The sequence below is a fragment of the Urocitellus parryii genome, chromosome 8 (genome assembly GCF_045843805.1).
Source record: "Urocitellus parryii isolate mUroPar1 chromosome 8, mUroPar1.hap1, whole genome shotgun sequence".
NCBI classification, from domain to species: domain Eukaryota; kingdom Metazoa; phylum Chordata; class Mammalia; order Rodentia; family Sciuridae; genus Urocitellus; species Urocitellus parryii.
The window spans coordinates 51,380,470-51,392,117 of NC_135538.1; positions in this window are offsets into that span (position 1 = coordinate 51,380,470).

The following is an 11,648-nucleotide window of genomic DNA, read 5'->3' on the forward strand; positions in this document are numbered from 1 at the left end:
CTTCATCCTTTGGGTCATTAAATCCTTCCCAGTTGACCTCAGAAATGTCTTTTCAATCTGCTTTTAATTCTCCCTTTCCACTACCTTAATTCTCAACCTTCTCATTTCTTGCTTGCAAAAAGTTTCTGGTTGATTTCCAAATTGTGCGTCTGGAAATTTTCTGTGGGGGTTCTCTGGAATATCAAGGTGATGATAGATAACAAGAGTTTAAAAAGTAGAGTCAGGCAATCAGGGTAGAGGTAATAGTTGGAGATTTTATTTTAGGTGAAGCAATACTTGTGAAAAAAAATTATTTTTTCAGACTGGGAACCAACTCTGGTTTTCACACATGCTAGGTAAATGGTCTGTGTAAGTTAATTATTGACTACGGGATTTGTGCTAAGACAGAAATGAAAACAATAGGCACAAAGGGCTATGGGAAAATGTGGCAGGGAAGAATTAATTCCACTTGGGAGAGTCGCACAATGTTCCACTTAGAAGTTGACATTTCATCTGGGTCTTTGAAGGGTAAGTAGAAATCGCTACAAAGTATTTTGAGTGATAAGCAACTCTTAGTACAAATGTACAGAGAAATTCAAGGGCATGGAGTGTTTATAAAGCAGACTCTGATAAATGCTTGGAAAATGTGCACACAGAAGAGACAGTTTCTATCTTTATCAATTCATAGACTAGTAGGGTAGACTAGAATTAAACTGTTACACAAAAGTTATGTGGCTTAATAAGTATAGTAATAATATGAAGGAAAATATAGTAGAGGCTGTTATTTAAGATACCTTATTTTAGTTTGGGGTGCTTGGGAAGATGTCTTTGAGCACAGTTTGGTGTCGTTGACAAAAAGTGTGTCTAAAAAAAGAATGGAAGAAAACATGGGACACATAGGTTAGGTCCACACTGTAAAGAACTTTAAATGCCATAACTCACTTGAGCAACTCACTTCTGTTGGCATGATGAGATTGGATACAACCAAAAACGTTTTCTCAGAATATCAAGCTTCATGAAAATTCATCTTTGTCTCCTAAAACTGAGATCGTGTTACCATCGTCCATAAACCTGCCCCACGTCTGTGGTATTCCCTGCAGCCACCACCAGGCACCTGGTCATCTCAGTGAGGAGTCTGAGATCCTGCCTTGATGCTTCCTTCTTTCTGTCTCCTCCATTAATCACCAAGTCTTGCCAATTTTACTCTGGAGATATTTCTAGAATCTAGCCTCCTCTTCATCAAAAAAAAAAAAAAAGCTGAATTACAATGAATTCAGTTTAAAGAATAAAATGGCCTTTATTAGCAACTGTAGAATTAGGATGGTCATTAGCAACTGTAGAATTGGGATGGTCATAGCAGAGCTGGGACGTGGCTCATTTATAGAGTGCCTGCCCAGCAGTCAGTGAGCCCTTAGTTCTATACCCATCACTGGAAAAAGAAAAGTCATTGCAGCATTTATTTTTTAATTAAAAAAAAATCTGAAATAATGCAAATGCTTAAAATAAAAAAATAAGATGGTGATTATTCTACAAACATTGTAAAATACTTAATGCCCCCTTAAAATACTAAATTTTATATTGTGTATATTTTAGCACATAAAAATAAAAATTTTCAAATGAAAGTAAAAATTTAGGTTCAGGGTATATACCTCAATGGCAAAGTGCTTGCCTACTTTCAAAAACCCTGGGTTGGTTTGATTTTTGGCACTGCAAAATAAGTAAATACATAAACAAACAAGTAAATAATTGAGTGATTTTTTAAGGTCTTTTCAGTAAGATTTTTACAGACTAAATATTATCAATAAATAATACAGTGAATTGAAAAAAATACTTGATACTTCTTTAAGTTGCCTATAAACCTATGTTGTCAATGAGTACAGATGTCGTTTCATATTACAGAACAGTGATACATTGAAGCAGATACATTTTTTCCTACAATAATTTTTGAGTTTCAATTACTCTATCCATTGTTAGTATTTTTGAAAATAATTTTTCCTTTATAATTTTTTATTCATTATTAATGTCACAAATTTTTATTTGTTTTATTGTGCAGAATGCTATTATAATGAAATTCACTTGACTACAAATTATTACATGGTGTTATGGGTTGCATAGGAGGTGTCCCCAAAAAGCTCTTGTGTGAGACAATGCAGGAATGTTCCAAGGTGAAATAATTAGATTAGGAGCGTTGTGACCTATTCAGTGGATTAGTCCATTTGGTGGATTAATAATTTGAATGAATTAGTGGGTGGTAACTAAGACAGGTAAGGCATGGCTAGAGGAAGTAGGAAGCAGGTCAGTTGGGGGTAGGTCCCTGGGGATTATATTATCCCTGACTTCTTGCCCTCAAACTCTCTCTGTTTTCTGGATGTTTTGAACAGAGAAACTTTCTGTAGCCAATTCCTTCCACCATGTGTTCTGCCTCATCTCACACCCTAAGTATGGAGTCAATCAGCCATGTGCCAAATCTCTAAAAACATGAGACCAAATAATTTTATCCTCCTCTAAGTTGTTCTTATCAGGTCTCTTGATTATAGTAACAAAAAGTTAACACGTATGGCCAATCGACCAACATCTTTCTTGCCATCTCTGTTCTTCTTAAAACACTAACATTGCTCATTAAAAGGGTAAAAATTATTTCAATTTGATTTCTGTTCATCTTCATACAAATGACCTTTTACACTGGTGGCAAGAGTAATTTTTCTCTAACACTGGATGGCTTACCACGTTTTGCAACTGTTTGTGTTATGCTGAATGAAACAAATCACCTTTCTGATAAGGGAAAAAAAAAGTGTTAAACATTCCAAATGCAGTTTTCAAACTTTTCAGAATGCTATATCTCAGACATATCCTCTATCTCTGCCAGTTTAACACCATGTTTCTTTGTAAAGTGGCCACTTAATCTTGATTGTTTCATTGTTTCATTGCTTCATTAGAGAAAAACAGGTTAACAAAATAGGCATATTGTTAGCTATTAATTTGAGGACAAAGATATAAAATATTGATACTTAATATTGATATATTTTATTTGTAATAGATGAAATATGGACTAAATAGGTGTATTTTTTAGATGGATCAAATCACTATCACTGTGAATGGAACATCATAAATACAAAGTTGTCTCATATGAGTCACTGACTACTCTAACACCATGAGATTGCCTTTGATGATTTTCCAAAATGGGTAACCATTCTTAGTAAAGTTTTAACTAAAAGAAAAGTCAACATTCTCTTGCATTACACTTTTACTTCCTTGGGAGTTTTGGCCTTTATTGAAGCTATGCAAAAATATCTCGTGTTTGTGTATAAAAGAGAGAGAGTCTGGGCTCAGATCATTAAAAACAAACTTTTCTACTCATATGAATATTTGGCAGAGCATTCAGAAGTTGGAGAGCATGTGGGATGATCCCACACATTGTAGCTGCCCAGCATCTCTGGTTCTGCCCACTAAATGCTCATAGCAACCCTCAGTTACCATGGCACCTTCCCATTTTTCTGTGTCTTCTGAGGGCAACAGGACTGATATAACCACTGGTATAAAGCATCTGCTTGAAGCTCTACAAATAGTATTTTCTCAAAAGATGGGTGCCACAAAAGAGCGTGGTATTGCAGTTGTGTGCACTAAGATAAAATTCTTCTAAGTTGCTTCTTGGTAAAAGTTCAGATATAATAGGAAATTCAGAAATACTCTCTTTGTTCTTAAACTCCAGAGCCCATTTTTTTTTAAAGAGAGAGAGAGAGAGAGAGAGAGAGAATTTTTTTTAATATTTATTTTTAGTTTTCGGTGGACACAACATCTTTGTTTGTATGTGGTGCTGAGGATCGAACCTGGGCCGCACGCATGCCAGGCGAGCGCACTATCGCTTGAGCCACATCCCCAGCCCCTCCAAAGCCCTTTTAAATTCATAGACATGGGATGTATAATGGTGACAGATGGCAATTGTTAGGTGTCAGAGCCTCACTTACCAAAAACTGTGTTTGCTCTCCTATCTGAAAACTAGTCTTTGTGTAGAAAACCCTGTGCTAACTAGTATTCAGTCTTCTTTAAATGTTTGGTAGAACTCATCAATTAAACTCTCTGGTCCTGAGATTTTCTTTAATAGGTGTTTCAGTCAACTTTTCCTCTCTGTGACAAAACACCTGGGAGAAAACAATTTAAAGAAGGATAGATTCATTTGGCTCAGAAGTTTTAGTCAGAGGTTTTAGTCCACGGTCACCAGGCTCCATTGCTGTGGGTCAGAGGTGAGGCAGAACATCATGGCAGAAATATGGCAAAGGAAGTCTGCTCATCTCATGGCAGCAGGAAGTAGTGGTGGGGGGTAGAATGGGGATAAGATATGCCTTGGGTGATCCACTTCCTCTAACTAAACCCTACCTTCTGCAGTATTCACCACCTCCCAATAACATCATCAGAATTTGAATCCATCAATGAATTAATTCATTGATGGGATCAGAGCCCTCATGATCCAATCACCTCCCCAAAGTCCCATCTCTGAATATTGTTGCATTGGAGACCAAGTCTTCAACACCTGAGCCTCTGGGGTCGCTTCATATCCAAACCATACTGGGAGGCTTCTTTATTACTGATGCCATCTCACTGGTTGTTATTGATGTTGGGTTTTCTGTTTCTTCATTGTTCAGTCTTGGTAAGGGGTATGTGTCTAGGAATCTGTCCATTTCTTCTAGATTATCAAATTTATTGGCATATAATTGCTCATAATAATTTTTAATGGTCTTCTGTGTTTCTGTGGAGTTGGTTGTAATGTCTTCCTATTCATATTTGATTTTATTAATTAATTTATCTACTTTAATTGATTTATTAATTTATTTAACTTTATTTATTTATTTCTCCTTTTCTTAGTCTAGCTAAGGATTTCTGTATTTTGTTTCTCTTTTCAAAAAACCAGCTCTTTGTTTCATTGATCTTTTGTATTTTTTAAAAATTCTCCATTTATTTCTGCTCTGACCTTCATCATTTCTTTCCTTCCACTAATTTTGGGCTCAGTTTGTTCTTGCTTTTTTTAGTTCCTTGAGATGCAGTAATTGGTTGTTTGAGATATTTCTACCTTTTTGATATGAACATTGATTGCTATATACTTACCTTTTAGTACTGCTTTTGCTATATCTGGCAGGTTGTGGTATGTTTTGTCTACATTTTTATTTGTTTCAGGAAATTTTTATTTTTCATTTCTTTCTTGATTTCTTCCTTGATCTATTGGTTAATCAAAAGTAAGTTATTGATTTCCCATGCATATGTATATTTTCCAGAGTTTTTCTTTCTTTATTTATTTCTTTCTTTAGTTTCTAGCTTTCTTACATTATAGTCAGAAAATATATTCATATGATTTCCATTTTTAAAATTTTGCTGAGACTTGTTATATGGCCTATCCTACAATCTATCCTGAAGAATGTTCTATGTGATGTTGAGAAAAATGTGTATTTGTCGTTGAATGAAAATTTCTGTAGATGTCTGTTCAGTCCATTTGGTCTAGGAAATTTGGTCAGTGCAATTTAACTCTGCTAGATTCTTTGTGGATTTTCTATTTGGATGATCTTCTCATTGCTGAAAGTGGTGTATTAAAGTCCCTGATGCTTATCATATTGGAGTCTATCTCTCCCTTTAGGTCTTCTAGTATTTGCTTTGTACATTTGGGTACTCCCATATTGGATGCATATATATTTATAATTGTTATTTTCTCTTTCTGAATTGCCCACTTTATCATTATATACTGACCTTCCTTGTCTCTTTTTACTGCTTTTGATTTAAAGTCCACTTTATCTTGGTGGGCATAGTGTTATAATCCCAGTGATGTGGGAGGCTGAGACAGAAGGATCACAAGCTCAAGATAAGCCTTTGCAACTTAGGGAGACTCTATCTCAAAATAAAAATAAAAAGGGCTGGGAGTATAGCTTAGTGGTAGAGCACCCCTGAGTTCAATCCCTAATACCACACAACATGTCTATTTTATCTTATATACATATGGCTACTCTTGCTTTCTTTTGGATTCCATTTGCATGAAATACCTATCCATGAAAAAGCTACACTTGAAAAAAAAAACCCATTCAATCAAAAACAAAACAAAAATCACCCTCTAATAACAAGCCTCCCACAATCAAGATAAATTTAATTGTAATTTCTCTGAATTTTTTTTATACCAGTGATTGAACTCAGGGGCACCTTACCACTGAGATACATCCCCGGTCCTTTTCATTTGTTTATTTTATTTTGAGACAGGGTCTCATGAAGATCTTAGGGCCTTGATAAATTGCTGAGCTGGCCTCCAACTTATAAACCTCCTGTCTCAGACTTCTAAACAGTTGGGATTACAAGTGTGCACCACTGCACCCAGCTCCCTGGGATATCTTATTTCATCCTAATACTTTTGGTATATGTGTTTCCATAGTGGTAAAATGAGTCTGTTGTAACCAAGAATACAGGTCTTGTTTTTCTTTAATCCATTTAGTCACTATTTAATTGGAAAATTTAATCCATTTACCCTCAAGTTAATTATTGATAGGTAAGGTATTCCTGTACCATTGTGTAACTTATTTTCTTGTTTGGTTGTTACTTTCTTTCCTTTTCTTCCTCTCTTATAGCCTCTCTTTGTGGTTAAAGGATTACTCTAGTTATGTGTTTTGGTTCCTTGTTTTTTTTTTTTTTTTTTTTTAAAGAGAGGGGAGAGAGACAGAGAGAGAGAATTTTTAATATTTATTTTTTAGTTCTCGGCGGACACAACATCTTTGTTGGTATGTGGTGCTGAGGATCGAACCCGGGCCGCACGCATGCCAGGCGAGCGCGCTACCGCCTGAGCCACATCCCCAGCCCCCTTGTTTTTTTTTTAATATTTATTTTTTAGCTGTAGTTGGACACAATATCTTTATTTTACTTATTTATTTTTATGTGGTGCTGAGGATCGAACCCAGGGCCTTACACATGCTAGGCGAGTGCTCCACCGCTGAGCCACAATCCTAGCCCCTGTTCCCTGCTTTTTATTTTTGGTTCACCCATTATAGGTTTTGTTTTATGTTACTATAAGGCTTACAAAAACATTTTGTGATTATGCCAAGCAATTTTGAAATGACAGCATATCAATATGATTGTAAAGATTAGGAGAGAAAGAACAAGTGAAAATATACTAGGAAAATTCTCCTTTGGCACTCCATTCTTCCCCACATTTTGAATTTTTGATATCCCCTTTGACATATTTCTGTATTACCTATCACTTAACATGTTATTTTAGTTGTTAGTATATATTAAACTGATTTTTTGTCTTCATACTTAAAATATGAATGTAAGCAGACCATGCTTAGAATACTAGAGCATTCTGTATTGTATCTTACCAACAAAATTCAGGTCTTATTATGATTTCTTCTTACTTATTAATGTCTTATTCTTTCCTTTTGCAGAACTTCCTTTAGCATTTCTTTCAGAACAAGTCTGGTGGAGATACTTTCAGCTGTTGTTTGTCTGGGAATGTCTTTACCCCTCCTTCATTTCTAAAAGATACCTTTGCTGGATATGGTATTCTTAGTTGACTTTTTTTTTTTTTCAGTACTGAGAAAATTTCATGCTACTCTCCCTAGGCTTGTTAAGTTTCAGCTGCAAAGTCTGCTGTCAGGTGAATCAGAACACCCTTATATGCTGTTTCTTTTCTTTTGAAGTCTTGGGATCTTTATCTTTCACCTGTGAGTATTGGTCATTAGATGTTTTGGGGTAAACTTGGTGGAGTTCAATTTGACTGGTGACTTTTGACATTCCAGTAGCTGGACATTTGTATCCTTCTCTAGGTTTGGGAAATTTTCTATTATGACTTCTCTGAAAGAGCATTCTACCCCTTTGACATTTTCAAGTCCTTCTTATACCCCAATAACACAAACATTTGCTCTTTTTATACTATCCCAAAGTTCATGTGAGCTTTCTTCATTCCTCTTTATTCTTTTTTTCCCCATACTGTATATTTGAAAATTGCCTGTCTTTGAGCTAATTCTTTCTTCTGTTTGATCCATCCTGCTATTGATGCCTTCCATCACATTGTAAATTTCACTGAGTATATTTTTGTTCTCAAATTTTGTTTTATTTCAAAAAATTGATCCCAAAAACAAAGAAATAAAGTGAATTCCAAATCTTGGTTAAGTTTCTCTGTTGGAGTTTTGAAATGTGTCTCTGTTTTCTTCAAGCTCACTGAGTTTCCTTGAGATAGCTATTTTAAGTTGTCTTTCTAGGAATCCACTCATACTGATTGCTCCCTGGTCAGTTTCTGGCACTTTATTGAGAGTACTAGGTGGGGTCATGGTTTCCTGAAAGCTCTTGATACTTACTGGCATGCATTGTCCTCTGGGCATTGAGAGATTAGGTATTTGTTCAAGTCTTTCTAATCAGGTTTTGCTTGTGCCTATCTTTGAAGAGAGTCTAAACTGGCAGCTTATTTTCTAAGCCTGTAGTCACTTCCACTACTTCAGCACTGGATGGCGCCCAAGTCCAGATATGCCGGGAGTCTGCTATTGGTATGTCATCACTGTTTTGTATTAGAGGATGATCTTGACCGAGGTTTGTCCTAAATAGGCTGTTGGTATAATGTTCAGAAAGAAGAGCATCAGCTGATGGTGATGAAGACTAAAACATGAGTCCATCCCTTTGGGGCACAGGTTATTCCTGATGCCAGGGCAGGTCTAGAGTCCCATCTGTGAACACTGGCCTGGTGATAGCTGTGCTGCCTGAGGTTAGTGGAGATAGTCCCTTGGCCACAACGGTGGCACTAAGCTGGCTCACACCTTAGTCTCACAACCACAGGACCCATATAGCTTTGGGAGAAGGGTAAGTGTGCCCCAGATCCACTCCAAGGCCAGAAATGATGCAGCCAAAGCTTGGGACTGTCCCTCAATGCACAGGTCTCCATCAGACTCCAGAGCCAGTGGAGATGCTCCACCTGGAGGCTCAGGCCTTCTCGTGGGACATTGACTTTCTACTAGATGCTGGGTTTCATTGCAGTAGGCCTGACCCTGGCACTGGGTTCCAACATAAAGCCTTACCCTCATGGAACTTATGTCCAGTGAGGAAGACAAATACAACAGTGACAACTAGTAAGGAAGAAAAAATTAAGTTGGGAAGGAATGTAAGTATCAGGGGGAAGGAATTAAATTGTAGCTGGCCAAGGAAGGCTTCACGGTAAAGGAGACTGAATAAGGACCAGAAGGAGGGGAGGGAGCAGCTGAGTGGCTACCTGGGGGATGAGTCCCCCACACAGGGGGCAGAAGTTGAAAAATCCCAGAGTGAAGCCAGAGAGAGAATAGGAGATAAGGTCAAGGAAGTAGCAGGAGCTGGAATATGTGGAGCTATGCAGGCTATGGCAAGAATTCCAGCTTTTGCAAGAGAGATAGGGAGCCACAGGATGATTTTGAGCAGAGAGCAAGGGCTCATCTGACATGTTTTGACAAGTTCAGGCTGGTTGCAAACAGAAAATAGACTCAGGGGAAGCAGAAAAACAAAAGAAAAATGTGATTGCGTGGATCAGAGTGGTGCAGGTGGGGTAGTGAGAAGTGGAGCCATTAAGGTTTGTTGGCACATCTGAAGTGGGTGTGAGAGAAAGGGTGACGAAGGATGACTCCAAGCGATTTTTAGTGAGGCAATACTGGCAGATACAAGGCTTTGAATTCAAGGGAGAGGTATGGGTTTCACCAGCATCTAGGTAGTAAGTCAAGCTAGAGAGTGAGCATAAAGGCAGAGTTCAGAAACTAAGCCTAATGGTCTCCTAATACTTAGAGGTTAGAAGATGAATAGGGTCCAGCAAAGGAGTGGCTAGACAAATAGGAGAACCAGATAAGTATTGTATTCTGGAAGCCTGATTCGGAGATTAGGACTTGATTCACAATACCAAATGCTCCTCAATTTAGATAAAATAAGGACTGGAAAATGACTATTGGGGCTGGGGATGTAGCTCTAAGAAACCAGCCTCTACCTCAGAGCAAAGCCTGTCCAAGGAAGGGGGCATGACCCTTGTCCTTGGAAAGACCCACAGAGCACTCCTAGGCAGATAACCACCCTTCTGAGTTGTTTATCTACAAATAACAGGAGATATCTGTGGAGTCAGGTGTCCCAGACTCAGTCAGGCTAGGTGAGGACCCATAGCAATCCCCTAGCAACCACCAATCAGCATGAGACAGGGAAAATACCTGGGATGCTAGATGAACCCCCCCCCCCAGTAGTTCATGGTGGTTGATAACATGTTGGGAAACCATGTAGTTCAGTAAGTACTCCCCTCGTGGCTTAAACCAATCAGTTCAAACCAATCCCCCTCTTCTACTAGCCAATCACCCCTACCCAACTTGTTCCCGCCAGTGACTGTGCTAATCATGTTTTAGAGTTGTTTTATGATTTTCCCGTGGTGTGTGATGATTTGCTAAGAGATGCTATGATGTATCTGAAGTCCCTGCCTTCTCCAAAGAGTGTAAAAAACTGCTGCAAACCCTGGACTCGGGGCCTCTCAGCGTCACCAGTTGCTGTGTGTGTTCGGAGGACCGAGCTAGCTCACAATAAACACCTCTTTGCTGCTTACATCGATCTTGGTCTCTGGTGGTCTTTTGGGGGTCCCTAATTTGAGCATAACAGCTTAGTGGTATAGTGCTTGGAGAGAGAGAGAGAGAGAGAGAGAGAGAGAGAGAGAGAGAGAGAGAGAGAGAGAGACTTTGGATTTAGAGATTGTGGAGGTCAGTGGTAACCTAATGATAAAAAGGGTGTGGTAGGATCAAAATCCTGATGGAGTGGGTTCAAAAGAGAATAGGAAGATAAAATTGGAGAGAGTGAATACACATTTTTTCAAGGAAAACAATGTGACTGTCTTTTGTAAATAGAAAGCAATGAGGCAGCACTGCGGGAGATAGCTCAGTAGCAAGGCCATGAAAGAGGCAGGCCCTGAGGACGGAAGTGGAGGAGGGAGGCCAGAGCTCAGGTGGCCTGTGTTGTTTGTATTTTGTTTTGTGGTGCTGGGGATTGAACTCAGGGGTACTGTACCATTCGGCTCCATCTCCAGCTCATTCTCTTTTTTGAGACAGGGTCTCACTAAATTGCTGAGACTAGTCTTGAACTTGCAATACTCTTGCCTCAGCCTCCTGAGTAGCTAGGATTACAGGTGTGAGCCATCATGCCCAGCAGCATGTGGAGTTTTGTTTGTTTTTGTTGCTGTTGTTGTTGTTTTGATTTAGGTCAGGATGAAAGACATAATAGCATGTGCTTGTGATGATGGAAATGATTCAATTGAGGGGGGAAATTGACAATATAATAGAGAAGAAATGGTTGAAGACAGTAGATGTTTTTAACTTGGAAAAGAAAAGATGCAGAGGCACCTACTAAGTGGAACCCTGAGAGAACTGAACTGGCTTTTCAGATCCCAAGTGAAAGGTTAGGGAGGAAACTGACTGAGGAAAGACTAAAGGCGGGGCCAGGTTATATAGCTCAGCCTCAGTGGTAGAGCGCTTGCCTGGCACCTGTGAGGTACTGGGCTCGATCCTCAGCACCATATAAAAATAAATTAATTTAAAAAAATTTTTTAAAGACTGAAGGAGCTATAGACTGGGAATAGAGATGGAGAGAAAATGAGGAAATCCATGGAGGATGAGATCAAAGTAAAAGAGCAGGTACAATGGAAACCAGGAAGAGGAAATTAAGGGCATGCC